Source organism: Pseudophryne corroboree, chromosome 6, assembly GCF_028390025.1.
Source record: "Pseudophryne corroboree isolate aPseCor3 chromosome 6, aPseCor3.hap2, whole genome shotgun sequence".
Taxonomy (NCBI): domain Eukaryota; kingdom Metazoa; phylum Chordata; class Amphibia; order Anura; family Myobatrachidae; genus Pseudophryne; species Pseudophryne corroboree.
The window spans coordinates 243,697,400-243,712,659 of record NC_086449.1 but is presented as its reverse complement, the minus strand read 5'-3'; the positions used below and the strand labels follow the sequence as shown (position 1 = coordinate 243,712,659).

Below are 15,260 nucleotides of genomic sequence, written 5' to 3'. Positions count from 1 at the left end.
AGTTCTACTTAGGTTTGCTCCCATGTCCTATCTACAGTATACAGTCATACCTGATGCATGGCCACGCTGATGTCAACACACACCAGTTACAATTGTTTGCTCAGTATACGGTATATTGGCTAGCGTGTGCTAGTCTGAATAGTTGCTTTGGTCTTCCATCATTGCTGTCTACTTTTGATCCTGAGCTTTGGCTTGGTTCCTGACATTGAACCTCTGCTGCCCTGACTTTTGGTGTGTCTCCTACTATGTTTGTGATTTTTCCTTTTATTTTTAGTCCATCCTGTATTAGTTGCTGCTAAGTGTGCAAACCTGGGGGATTATCCATCCCCGAAGTCCATCACATCCTTGCAGGGGTCACTGGAGAACACTGGACATTAACTGAGAATCCTGGGGAGCCAAGACTTGGTGGGTATTCTTCCTTTTCCAGTCCTACTTCATCATCATTAATCTCTTTAGTTTCAACAATTGTAATTGTAATACATTGCTTTTCCCTTTAGTTAATCTCGATTTAAACCACTTCTAATCCACTGTCAGCACTAGTTTAAACTACATTTTATTTGAGAAGATATGTGATGCCATTCTTATAGACATAATTGACCAGCATTGTTTTTATGACTAGGACATAAATGCATCTATTTATTAAAATGAGATCACACCTTTTTCCGCCCGAGACAGGGCTTCTACATACCTATCACTTACGGTAGACGCTGCCAGAACAAGTTTCACAAGGTTTCAACAGTAACGGCCTTCCAAAAACACAGCATGGAGGAATGCTATTCACCAAGTACTGCTGCAGAACCTCCTTTTGCTGCATAGGACATTAATATAAAAAATGCTGAATTTACATTGGGAAATTTCCCCCTTACCAGTTACTGTTTTTTTTCCGGGTTTAAAGTAAAGCAAAGTTTGGACTCCAAGATTGCTCAGCTAAGGTTTTTGTTTGATACACTGGATGGACAATGGTCCAAAAGATAGATCCTGAGATAGTCACTAGAGATGAGCGCCTGAAATTTTTCGGGTTTTGTGTTTTGGTTTTGGGTTCGGTTCCGCGGCCGTGTTTTGGGTTCGAACGCGTTTTGGCAAAACCTCACCGAATTATTTTTGTCGGATTCGGGTGTGTTTTGGATTCGGGTGTTTTTTTCAAAAAACCCTAAAAAACAGCTTAAATCATAGAATTTGGGGGTAATTTTGATCCCAAAGTATTATTAACCTCAAAAAACATAATTTACACTCATTTTCAGCCTATTCTGAACACATCACACCTCACAATATTATTTTTAGTCCTAAAATTTGCACCGAGGTCGCTGTGTGAGTAAGATAAGCGACCCTAGTGGCCGACACAAACACCGGGCCCATCTAGGAGTGGCACTGCAGTGTCACGCAGGATGTCCCTTCCAAAAAACCCTCCCCAATCAGCACATGATGCAAAGAAAAAGAAAAGAAAAAAGAGGTGCAAGATGGAATTATCCTTGGGCCCTCCCACCCACCCTTATGTTGTATAAACAAAACAGGACATGCACACTTTAACCAACCCATCATTTCAGTGACAGGGTCTGCCACACGACTGTGACTGATATGACGGGTTGGTTTGGACCCCCCCCAAAAAAGAAGCAATTAATCTCTCCTTGCACAAACTGGCTCTACAGAGGCAAGATGTCCACCTCATCTTCACCCTCCGATATATCACCGTGTACATCCCCCTCCTCACAGATTATCAATTCGTCCCCACTGGAATCCACCATCTCAGCTCCCTGTGTACTTTGTGGAGGCAATTGCTGCTGGTCAATGTCTCCGCGGAGGAATTGATTATAATTCATTTTAATGAACATCATCTTCTCCACATTTTCTGGATGTAACCTCGTACGCCGATTGCTGACAAGGTGAGCGGCGGCACTAAACACTCTTTCGGAGTACACACTTGTGGGAGGGCAACTTAGGTAGAATAAAGCCAGTTTGTGCAAGGGCCTCCAAATTGCCTCTTTTTCCTGCCAGTATAAGTACGGACTGTGTGACGTGCCTACTTGGATGCGGTCACTCATATAATCCTCCACCATTCTATCAATGTTGAGAGAATCATATGCAGTGACAGTAGACGACATGTCCGTAATCGTTGTCAGGTCCTTCAGTCCGGACCAGATGTCAGCATCAGCAGTCGCTCCAGACTGCCCTGCATCACCGCCAGCGGGTGGGCTCGGAATTCTGAGCCTTTTCCTCGCACCCCCAGTTGCGGGAGAATGTGAAGGAGGAGATGTTGACAGGTCGCGTTCCGCTTGACTTGACAATTTTGTCACCAGCAGGTCTTTCAACCCCAGCAGACCTGTGTCTGCCGGAAAGAGAGATCCAAGGTAGGCTTTAAATCTAGGATCGAGCACGGTGGCCAAAATGTAGTGCTCTGATTTCAACAGATTGACCACCCGTGAATCCTTGTTAAGCGAATTAAGGGCTGCATCCACAAGTCCCACATGCCTAGCGGAATCGCTCCGTGTTAGCTCCTTCTTCAATGCCTCCAGCTTCTTCTGCAAAAGCCTGATGAGGGGAATGACCTGACTCAGGCTGGCAGTGTCTGAACTGACTTCACGTGTGGCAAGTTCAAAGGGCATCAGAACCTTGCACAACGTTGAAATCATTCTCCACTGCACTTGAGACAGGTGCATTCCATCTCCTATATCGTGCTCAATTGTATAGGCTTGAATGGCCTTTTGCTGCTCCTCCAACCTCTGAAGCATATAGAGGGTTGAATTCCACCTCGTTACCACTTCTTGCTTCAGATGATGGCAGGGCAGGTTCAGTAGTTTTTGGTGGTGCTCCAGTCTTCTGTACGTGGTGCCTGTACGCCGAAAGTGTCCCGCAATTTTTCTGGCCACCGACAGCATCTCTTGCACGCCCCTGTCGTTTTTTTAAAAATTCTGCACCACCAAATTCAAGGTATGTGCAAAACATGGGACGTGCTGGAATTTGCCCATATTTAATGCACACACAATATTGCTGGCGTTGTCCGATGCCACAAATCCACAGGAGAGTCCAATTGGGGTAAGCCATTCCGCGATGATCTTCCTCAGTTGCCGTAAGAGGTTTTCAGCTGTGTGCGTATTCTGGAAAGCGGTGATACAAAGCGTAGCCTGCCTAGGAAAGAGTTGGCGTTTGCGAGATGCTGCTACTGGTGCCGCCGCTGCTGTTCTTGCGGCGGGAGTCCATACATCTACCCAGTGGGCTGTCACAGTCATATAGTCCTGACCCTGCCCTGCTCCACTTGTCCACATGTCCGTGGTTAAGTGGACATTGGGTACAACTGCATTTTTTAGGACACTGGTGAGTCTTTTTCTGACGTCCGTGTACATTCTCGGTATCGCCTGCCTAGAGAAGTGGAACCTAGATGGTATTTGGTAACGGGGGCACACTGCCTCAATAAATTGTCTAGTTCCCTGTGAACTAACGGCGGATACCGGACGCACGTCTAACACCAACATAGTTGTCAAGGACTCAGTTATCCGCTTTGCAGTAGGATGACTGCTGTGATATTTCATCTTCCTCGCAAAGGACTGTTGAACAGTCAATTGCTTACTGGAAGTAGTACAAGTGGGCTTACGACTTCCCCTCTGGGATGACCATCGACTCCCAGCGGCAACAACAGCAGCGCCAGCAGCAGTAGGCGTTACACGCAAGGATGCATCGGAGGAATCCCAGGCAGGAAAGGACTCGTCAGACTTGCCAGTGACATGGCCTGCAGGACTATTGGCATTCCTGGGGAAGGAGGAAATTGACACTGAGGGAGTTGGTGGGGTGGTTTGCGTGAGCTTGGTTACAAGAGGAAGGGATTTACTGGTCAGTGGACTGCTTCCGCTGTCACCCAAAGTTTTTGAACTTGTCACTGACTTATTATGAATGCGCTGCAGGTGACGTATAAGGGAGGATGTTCCGAGGTGGTTAACGTCCTTACCCCTACTTATTACAGCTTGACAAAGGGAACACACGGCTTGACACCTGTTGTCCACATTTCTGGTGAAATACCTCCACACCGAAGAGCTGATTTTTTTGGTATTTTCACCTGGCATGTCAACGGCCATATTCCTCCCACGGACAACAGGTGTCTCCCCGGGTGCCTGACTTAAACAAACCACCTCACCATCAGAATCCTCCTGGTCAATTTCCTCCCCAGCGCCAGCAACACCCATATCCTCCTCATCCTGGTGTACTTCAACACTGACATCTTCAATCTGACTATCAGGAACTGGACTGCGGGTGCTCCTTCCAGCACTTGCAGGGGGCATGCAAATAGTGGAAGGCGCATGCTCTTCACGTCCAGTGTTGGGAAGGTCAGGCATCGCAAACGACACAATTGGACTCTCCTTGTGGATTTGGGATTTCAAAGAACGCACAGTTCTTTGCGGTGCTTTTGCCAGCTTGAGTCTTTTCAGTTTTCTAGCGAGAGGCTGAGTGCTTCCATCCTCATGTGAAGCTGAACCACTAGCCATGAACATAGGCCAGGGCCTCAGCCGTTCCTTGCCACTCCGTGTGGTAAATGGCATATTGGCAAGTTTACGCTTCTCCTCCGACAATTTTATTTTAGGTTTTGGAGTCCTTTTTTTTCTGATATTTGGTGTTTTGGATTTGACATGCTCTGTACTATGACATTGGGCATCGGCCTTGGCAGACGACGTTGCTGGCATTTCATCGTCTCGGCCATGACTAGTGGCAGCAGCTTCAGCACGAGGTGGAAGTGGATCTTGATCTTTCCCTAATTTTGGAACCTCAACTTTTTTGTTCTCCATATTTTATAGGCAGAACTAAAAGGCACCTCAGGTAAACAATGGAGATGGATGGATTGGATACTAGTATACAATTATGGACGGACTGCCACGGTTAGGTGGTATAAAAAAACCACGGTTAGGTGGTATATATTATAATAATAATACAATTATGGATGGACGGACTGCCTGCCGACTGCCGACACAGAGGTAGCCACAGCCGTGAACTACCGCACTGTACACTGGTTGATAAAGAGATAGTAGTATACTCGTAACAACTAGTATGACACTATGACGACGGTATAAAGAATGAAAAAAAAACCACGGTTAGGTGGTATATATTATAATAATAATACAATTATGGATGGACGGACTGCCTGCCGACTGCCGACACAGAGGTAGCCACAGCCGTGAACTACCGCACTGTACACTGGTTGATAAAGAGATAGTAGTATACTCGTAACAACTAGTATGACACTATGACGACGGTATAAAGAATGAAAAAAAAACCACGGTTAGGTGGTATATATTATAATAATAATACAATTATGGATGGACGGACTGCCTGCCGACTGCCGACACAGAGGTAGCCACAGCCGTGAACTACCGCACTGTACACTGGTTGATAAAGAGATAGTAGTATACTCGTAACAACTAGTATGACACTATGACGACGGTATAAAGAATGAAAAAAAAACCACGGTTAGGTGGTATATATTATAATAATAATACAATTATGGATGGACGGACTGCCTGCCGACTGCCGACACAGAGGTAGCCACAGCCGTGAACTACCGCACTGTACACTGGTTGATAAAGAGATAGTAGTATACTCGTAACAACTAGTATGACACTATGACGACGGTATAAAGAATGAAAAAAAAACCACGGTTAGGTGGTATATATTATAATAATAATACAATTATGGATGGACGGACTGCCTGCCGACTGCCGACACAGAGGTAGCCACAGCCGTGAACTACCGCACTGTACACTGGTTGATAAAGAGATAGTAGTATACTCGTAACAACTAGTATGACACTATGACGACGGTATAAAGAATGCAAAAAAAACCACAGTTAGGTGGTATATATTATAATAATAATACAATTATGGATGGACGGACTGCCTGCCGACTGCCGACACAGAGGTAGCCACAGCCGTGAACTACCGCACTGTACACTGGTTGATAAAGAGATAGTAGTATACTCGTAACAACTAGTATGACACTATGACGACGGTATAAAGAATGAAAAAAAAACCACGGTTAGGTGGTATATATTATAATAATAATACAATTATGGATGGACGGACTGCCTGCCGACTGCCGACACAGAGGTAGCCACAGCCGTGAACTACCGCACTGTACACTGGTTGATAAAGAGATAGTAGTATACTCGTAACAACTAGTATGACACTATGACGACGGTATAAAGAATGAAAAAAAAACCACGGTTAGGTGGTATATATTATAATAATAATACAATTATGGATGGACGGACTGCCTGCCGACTGCCGACACAGAGGTAGCCACAGCCGTGAACTACCGCACTGTACACTGGTTGATAAAGAGATAGTAGTATACTCGTAACAACTAGTATGACACTATGACGACGGTATAAAGAATGAAAAAAAAACCACGGTTAGGTGGTATATATTATAATAATAATACAATTATGGATGGACGGACTGCCTGCCGACTGCCGACACAGAGGTAGCCACAGCCGTGAACTACCGCACTGTACACTGGTTGATAAAGAGATAGTAGTATACTCGTAACAACTAGTATGACACTATGACGACGGTATAAAGAATGAAAAAAAAACCACGGTTAGGTGGTATATATTATAATAATAATACAATTATGGATGGACGGACTGCCTGCCGACTGCCGACACAGAGGTAGCCACAGCCGTGAACTACCGCACTGTACACTGGTTGATAAAGAGATAGTAGTATACTCGTAACAACTAGTATGACACTATGACGACGGTATAAAGAATGCAAAAAAAACCACAGTTAGGTGGTATATATTATAATAATAATACAATTATGGATGGACGGACTGCCTGCCGACTGCCGACACAGAGGTAGCCACAGCCGTGAACTACCGCACTGTACACTGGTTGATAAAGAGATAGTAGTATACTCGTAACAACTAGTATGACACTATGACGGTATAAAGAATGAAAAAAAAACCACGGTTAGGTGGTATATATTATAATAATAATACAATTATGGATGGACGGACTGCCTGCCGACTGCCGACACAGAGGTAGCCACAGCCGTGAACTACCGCACTGTACACTGGTTGATAAAGAGATAGTAGTATACTCGTAACAATTAGGATGACACTATGACGGTATAAAGAATGAAAAAAAAACCACGGTTAGGTGGTAGGTATATAATAATAAATAATACAATTCTGGTCGGACGGACTGCCTGCCGTGTGCCGACACAGAGGTAGCCACAGCCGTGAACTACCGCACTGTACACTGGTTGATAAAGAGATAGTAGTATACTCGTAACAATTAGGATGACACTATGACGGTATAAAGAATGAAAAAAAAACCACGGTTAGGTGGTAGGTATATAATAATAAATAATACAATTCTGGTCGGACGGACTGCCTGCCGTGTGCCGACACAGAGGTAGCCACAGCCGTGAACTACCGCACTGTACACTGGTTGATAAAGAGATAGTAGTATACTCGTAACAATTAGGATGACACTATGACGGTATAAAGAATGAAAAAAAAACCACGGTTAGGTGGTAGGTATATAATAATAAATAATACAATTCTGGTCGGACGGACTGCCTGCCGTGTGCCGACACAGAGGTAGCCACAGCCGTGAACTACCGCACTGTACACTGGTTGATAAAGAGATAGTAGTATACTCGTAACAATTAGGATGACACTATGACGGTATAAAGAATGAAAAAAAAACCACGGTTAGGTGGTAGGTATATAATAATAAATAATACAATTCTGGTCGGACGGACTGCCTGCCGTGTGCCGACACAGAGGTAGCCACAGCCGTGAACTACCGCACTGTACACTGGTTGATAAAGAGATAGTAGTATACTCGTAACAATTAGGATGACACTATGACGGTATAAAGAATGAAAAAAAAACCACGGTTAGGTGGTAGGTATATAATAATAAATAATACAATTCTGGTCGGACGGACTGCCTGCCGTGTGCCGACACAGAGGTAGCCACAGCCGTGAACTACCGCACTGTACTGTGTCTGCTGCTAATATAGACTGGTTGATATTTAAAGAGATATTAGTAGTATACAACAATACTATACTGGTGGTCAGGCACTGGTCACCACTCCTGCAGCAAAAGTGTGCACTGTTAATTAATATAATTGTACTCCTGGCTCCTGCTAACAACCTGCAGTGCTCCCCAGTCTCCCCCACAATTAATTATAAGCTTTTAATTTATACATTGATGACTGTGCAGCACACTGGGCTGAGCTGAGTGCACACAGACTGAGTCACACTGTGTGACTGACTGTGCTGTGTATCGTTTTTTTTTTCAGGCAGAGAACGGATATAGCAGAGAGAAGTGAACGGATATATTATATTAAATAAAAGTTAACTAGCAACTGCACTGGTCACTGACTGTGGTAAACTAACTCTGTCTGCGACTCTGCACAATCTCTCTCTATCTAATCTATCTATCTCTATTCTAATGGAGAGGACGCCAGACACGTCCTCTCCCTATCAATCTCAATGCACGAGTGAAAATGGCGGCGACGCGCGGCTCCTTATATAGAATCCGAGTCTCGCGATAGAATCCGAGCCTCGCGAGAATCCGACAGCGTCATGATGACGTTCGGGCGCGCTCGGGTTAACCGAGCAAGGCGGGAAGATCCGAGTCGCTCGGACCCGTGGAAAAAAAAGTGAAGTTCGTGCGGGTTCGGATTCAAAGAAACCGAACCCGCTCATCTCTAATAGTCACTGGCGTATATACTCCCCTTTAGTCAAGAGGTTCAGACTACATTATCAACAGAAGCAGAGTAGAGGATGCCTGGTGTAAAACACTGGACATAGCTTCTTCATCTGCTTAGGGTTGATGCTAGATTCAAGTGGCCTAAGGGACCTTTTACGTCAGGGGGAGGAGCCACAACACAAGAGGGAGGAGCTAGGCCAGTGGGATAGTTCCTCTACTATCCACACCACCAACTATTACCTATAGTAATCAGGTGGCGAGCGAAGCGAGCCACAGTGCCTGAAGCGTGGAGAGCGAAGCGAGGCGAGCGAAGCAAGCCCGCGAGGGTACTTTTCAGGTACCCTGTTCGGCCGTAGCTCCTCCCCCTGGTAACGTGTCTCCTCCCCTAGTGACGTCAAAAGGTCCCTTCTCCCACTCCAATTTAGAACCAACCATCTGCTTAGTGGAGTCCTGGAACTTCTTGTAATGTGTGATCATGCCTGTTTTCCATGTACGCGCAGAAAACTTGCCCATGAAGAACCCAATCCTCGCATAAGCAGTAGCACCTGGGGTGTGTTCAAACTGAAATCTAAATTGCAGTGTAAAAATAAAGCAGCCAGTATTTACTATGCACAGTGTTAAGTTCGGTTAACTTTCAGGAAAAGAGCAATACCTTAAATGCACAAATGTTCAGGCCGCTGCGACCGTTAAGCGTGTGTGTAACCCTTATCAAATGCGTACACGTTGCGTAAGTATGCTGTCACGCTGTAAGCACAAAGTAGCTACACATGCGGTGGAATGCACTTTATAACCCCTAACAGGAAAGGAAATGCGACATCAATTGTATATGTAATGATGAGGTCCAAACCAGCAACAAATATTTACTCAAAAAGGGGGTACAACAGAAATACAATCACATAAGAGAATAGGGTACAATCAATGGATACATACGTTTGTTCGCCAGCGTCTCCTGGTGACCTTCAGAGAATGTGCCTGACCGGCGAGGAGGCTTTAATACATTAGTCCAAATCATGAAACAATGGAAACGGTAATCTCTTCACCTATATTAATATTCTGTTCCTGCGCATATCTATGCGCAGGAGCGTGCTTCCTTCTGCAAACTGCTACCGGAATGTTGCCCTTGAAATACTGTACAGCTGGATACCAAACACCACCTCCTAACCTAATTCTGTCCCCTCATATCCTGTAAAGTCAAATCCCTCTGTTGTTGTACCTTTGAAGCAAATGAAACTCGCTGGTGTGGTGCATGTAGGCTGTGTGTAAATTATGCACTATGTGGATTAAATATGAGATATGTCTTTGTGGCTTTTCCATGCGAATGCATATGCTACCATATTTACTCATACCACGTGCTAATACGCAGGACCTCGCGAGCCAATATACGCAACGTGCGAGTATGCGCACGCACGGCAGAACAAGCACCGGCACGGAGGCCACTGTGCGTGGTGTTTGCGCGTGATACATGTGGCTATAATATTTTCGACTTCGACAACAGAAACAATATAACCCACCCAAATCTAATGTTACATCTGCCCCACCTGCAGTGCAACATGGTTTTGCCCATTAGTGTGCTTTTTTTGTTTGCTAACAAACCTACCCCCTTAAAAAAGTCATTCTAAAATCAGGAGTATACGTTTCCGCACAGTTATGCATAACCTGCAGTTCCAACCACACACTGTGAAACTAGCCAATAGGAGTCTTGGGGCGGGTTTATAGTGGAAAGAGAAGCCAAATGCGGAGTCCCGGGTGCAGCTGCAGCGAGTGTGATACACACAGCACTACTGATCCCCAGGATAACCACTGAACACATATATTGCATAAAGCATTACATGTATGTTTATTATATGTGCTAACTTCTCCCATGTATGCACTGTGTGGTCAACGCTGCCCCGCCACTGGTAGTGTGGCATAATTTGAACTGGAGGACACTGTAATGTGGCATAGTATGAACATGGGGCATAATGTGAACTGTAGTCACTGTATGTTATCATGTGAATTGGTGATGCTTAGTGGCAGAATATGTACTGTCAGCCCTACAATGTAACATCGTGTAAACTAGGGAACTATGGGTCTAATTCAGACCTGATCGCAGCAGCAACCTTGCTCTCTAATGGGTAAAACCATGTGCAGTGCAGGTGGGGCAGATGTAACATGTGCAGAGAGAGTTAGATTTGGGTGGGGAGTCCAAACTGAAATCTAAATTGCAGTGTAAAAATAAAGCAGCCAGTATTTCCTCTGCACAGAAACAATATAATCCACCCAAATCTAACTCTCTCTGCACATGTTACATCTGCCCCACTTGCAGTGCACATGGTTTTGCCCATTAGAGAACAATTTTGCTGCTGCAATCAGGTCTGAAATAGGACCAATGTAGGTTCAGAAAACGTACCAGGGGACCATAAATTATAATGGGGCATAAAATTTATAAGGTGCTGTGGAGATGTGTGTCTCAAGAATCAATGGACCCCTTCTGTGTTGCTATGGAGCCCACAAAGTTCTGGTTACACCCCTGCTAAAATGCGTACTTGTTTTCTAGCGCATGCACAGTGCAAAAATATGCAAGATAAACTCTGTAAGCAGGCATATGTCCAACTCTGCATCAGCCTCATAGTTACATCTCTGTAACATTCCTTCAACGTTAATGGGTAAATTTACTAAAGCTTCTTAAAATGAAAAGTGGTGATGTTGCCCATAGCAACCAATAAGATTCTGGCTATCATTTTTCTATTGCATCCTAGAAAATAATAGATAAAATCTGATTGGTTGCTATGGGCAACATCACCACTTTTCATTTTTAGATTCTTTAGTAAATTTACCCCCTATATCCAGCACCATGAAATAGTATATGTTTTTTTTTAACGCAGATTTATTCCAAGAACAATGCCATTCTCAGTATTACTAACAAATAAGAAAGTGGTGAAACTAGAATGATCAGTAATTAATAACAAGTCCAGTTTACAGGAGGTATGTATATTAATTAAGCATTGGTTTGGGCTTTTTAGTAGTATTCCGGTGGTTTTGATATATATGTAGATTTACTATACTATAGATTTACTATAGCCCAAACCAATGGGAAACTGCCAAGAAACCACACTTTAGAATATATTAAAAGATCAGGGGTAGGCAATCTGCGGCACACAAGCTGCTGTGGAACTACACATCCCACCATTCCCAGACACTGATTTAGCGTGCTTGAGCAGCAAAACTGTGGCAGGGTATGCTGAGATGTGTAGTTCCGCAACATCTGGAATGCCACTAGTTGCCTATCCATTGGTTTGCCATCAATGTTTTTAACATTGCAAGTATAGAAACCCTGTACTTAGTAGGCATCAGCTTTAGCAATCAATGAAAAATTGCTGATAAACCCGCTCAAATAAATGAGGAGGTTGTGACTGACAAGATAGCTTTAAAAGTACTGTATATTGTTTTAGCTATCTGGACTACCAGATGCAAAGGAATCACCACTACACATTGTATTCTGAATACACTGCCAGACTCTAAGGAATCACTACACATTGTATTCTGAATACACTGCATTGTGATCCCTCTGCTTCTGATTGGGCAGATAGATATGTTGGTTTTATATCAGTTTCAGAACTGGTCAAAATACCTCATTAAAAAAAAGAAAAGAAAAGCAAAACAAAGTAAAACAGGACATCGACCCAGAGCCGGATTAAGGCTATGGGGGGCCTGGGGCACTTCAGGCGATGGGGCCCCGAATAAAGAGGCAGGCAGATGAATTAGATATAGATAGATAGATTTTTTTTTTATTATTAGATATCCTCTAAAAAGGTAGAGGCAGCACTCGGTGGACTTTTAAATTAGTTTAAATCTGTATTAATAGTTACTGACGTGGGTTTTCCTTTAGGGTGCAGATTTACACTAATTTAAAAACCTGTTGAGTACCGTCAAGTGCCTTTCAAATCAAGGGTAGATATACAGAACAAACAGCTGCACTCATGGACCTCACAAGGCTCAAGAAGACTACAAGAAGCCTTTCAACAGTTCCAGTTTATACAACCTTCATCAGAAATGAGGTCCGCGAGTGCTGCCGTTTGCTCTGTAGATATATATATATATATATATATATATATATATATAGCGTTCAGACAAAGGCGGCACTGAGGGACTTCATAAAGTGCATAAAGTGCTTTTAATACAGGAAAGATGCAAACATCACATCTATATATATATATATATATATACAGAGAGAGAGAGAGAGAGAGAGAGAGAGAGAGAAATTTTTTTGGTCCAGCACTGGTCTGCGTTCCAGGTTTTATTTGAATAGCTCAGGTGCTCTCCGGATTAAATATCCGAATATAGCAGCATAAGGTGGCGGCACTCTGAGACTTACTTTCCAAGAGCCAAGATATTATTGATACATATTGATTTATGGATCAATACAATTTTGGCTATATTTGTTGTCTCAGAGCGCCGTTTATTTCTGGAGGAATATACACTGCTCAAAAAAATAAAGGGAACACTTAAACAACACAATGTAGCTCCAAGTCTATCACACTTCTGTGAAATCAAACTGTCCACTTAGGAAGCAACAATTGACAATCAATTTCACATGCTGTTGTGCAAATGGAATAGACAACAGGTGGAAATTATAGGCAATTAGCAAGACACCCCCAATAAAGAAGTTGTTCTGCAGGTGGTGACCACAGACCACTTCTCAGCTCCTATGCTTTCTGGCTGATGTTTTGGTCACTTTTGAAAGCTGGCGGTGCTTTCACTCTAGTGGTAGCATGAGACGGAGTCTACAACCCACACAAGTGGCTCAGGTAGAGCAGCTCATCCAGGATGGCACATCAATGCGAGCTGTGGCAAGAAGGTTTGCTGTATCTGTCAGCGTAGTGTCCAGAGCATGGAGGCACTACCAGGAGACAGGCCAGTACATCAGGAGACGTGGAGGAGGCCGTAGGAGGGCAACAACCCAGCAGCAGGACCGCTACCTCCGCCTTTGTGCAAGGAGGAACAGGAGGAGCACTGCCAGAGCCCTGCAAAATGACCTCCAGCAAGCCACAAATGTGCATGTGTCTATTCAAATGATCAGAAACAGACTCCATGAGGGTGGTATGAGGGCCCAACGTCCACAGGTGGGGGTTGTGCTTACAGCCCAACACCGTGCAGGACGTTTGGCATTTGCCAGAGAACACCAAGATTGGCAAATTCACCACTGGCGCCCTGTGCTCTTCACAGATGAAAGCAGGTTCTCACTGAGCACATGTGACAGACATGACAGAGTCTGGAGATGCCAAGGAGAACGTTCTGCTGCATGCAACATCCTCCAGCCATTAGGTACCGAGATGAGATCCTCAGACCCCTTGTGAGACCATATGCTGGTGCATTTGGCCCTGGGTTCCTCCTAATGCAAGACAATGCTTTATTACCTCTTGTGGCTGGAGTGTGTCAGCAGTTCCTGCAAGACGAAGGCATTAATGCTATGGACTGGCCCGCCCCTGAATACAATTGAGCACATCTGGGACATCATGTCTCACTCCATCCACCAACGCCACCACAGACTGTCCAGGAGTTGGCAGATGCTTTAGTCTAGGTCTGGGAGGAGATACCTCAGGAGACCATCCAGCACCTCATCAGGAGCATGCCCAGGTGTTGTAGGGAGGTCATACGGCACGTGGAGGTCACACACACTACTGAGCCTCATTTTGACTTGTTTTAAGGACATTACATCAAAGTTGGATCAGCCTGTAGTGTGTTTTTCCACTTTAATTTTGAGTGTGACTCCAAATCCTGACCTCCATGGGTTAATAAATTTGATTTCCATTGATAATTTTTGTGTGATTTTGTTGTCAGCACATTCAACTATGTAAAGAACAATGTATTTAATAAGAATATTTCATTCATTCAGATCTAAGATGTGTTATTTTAGTGTTCCCTTTATTTTTTTGAGCAGTGTGTATGTATATATATATATATATATATATATAAATAAAATATATCTGTGTGTGTAGATATACACTATATATATATATATATATATATATATATATATATATATATATATACATAGAAATCAGGCTATATGTATATGATGTATATATATGTGTGTGTATGTGTATGTACTTAGGATGTATGTATATATATATATGTGTGTGTGTATGTGTGACCCAGAGCCTACAGTGTAAATTTATACCAGCAGGAATGGGTAAAACAATAAAACAATACAGGCAGCCTTACTTGTTTAGGCTGCTGTGACAGAGGCACAGGAGAGCGAGAGCCTCTGCCTCCACACTGCCAGGGACGTCTTCTTTCTTCCCTGCACTGTGCAGCCTGTGAGCTCAGCCAATGACTGAGCCGCAGGCTGCTGCTTTGCACATTATTGGACAGCTGAGCTGTTGCTCAGCAGCCGTGTACTAGTGTCTGATATGCGGCACCGGGGGGCTGGCGGCTGCTAGTTTGCCTGCCAGTGCTGCGGGGAGCCGGGAACGCTGTGACGGATGGCGGGGGCCCTTTTAGAAAGCGGGGTACGTACCCCCAGGGCCCCCCCCCTTAATCCGGCTCTGCATCGACCACTCCATAGTAAATAC

The 15,260-nt window shown here is 44.1% G+C and overlaps 1 protein-coding gene across 3 annotated transcripts in view; it reads left to right on the top strand.

Moving 5' to 3' along the window:
- The window catches only part of ANPEP (alanyl aminopeptidase, membrane), a 171,179-nt gene that overhangs the window by 102,614 nt on the left and 53,305 nt on the right, over window positions 1-15,260 (top strand). For 2 of the 3 annotated variants that reach the window (XM_063925821.1, XM_063925822.1), the window contains exon 2: window positions 275-405. The exons of the other annotated variant lie outside the window; for it this stretch is intronic. The gene's annotated coding sequence lies outside the window, so the exon portion shown is untranslated. The remainder of the gene's footprint in view (window positions 1-274; window positions 406-15,260) is intronic. 3 annotated transcript variants of the gene reach the window in all.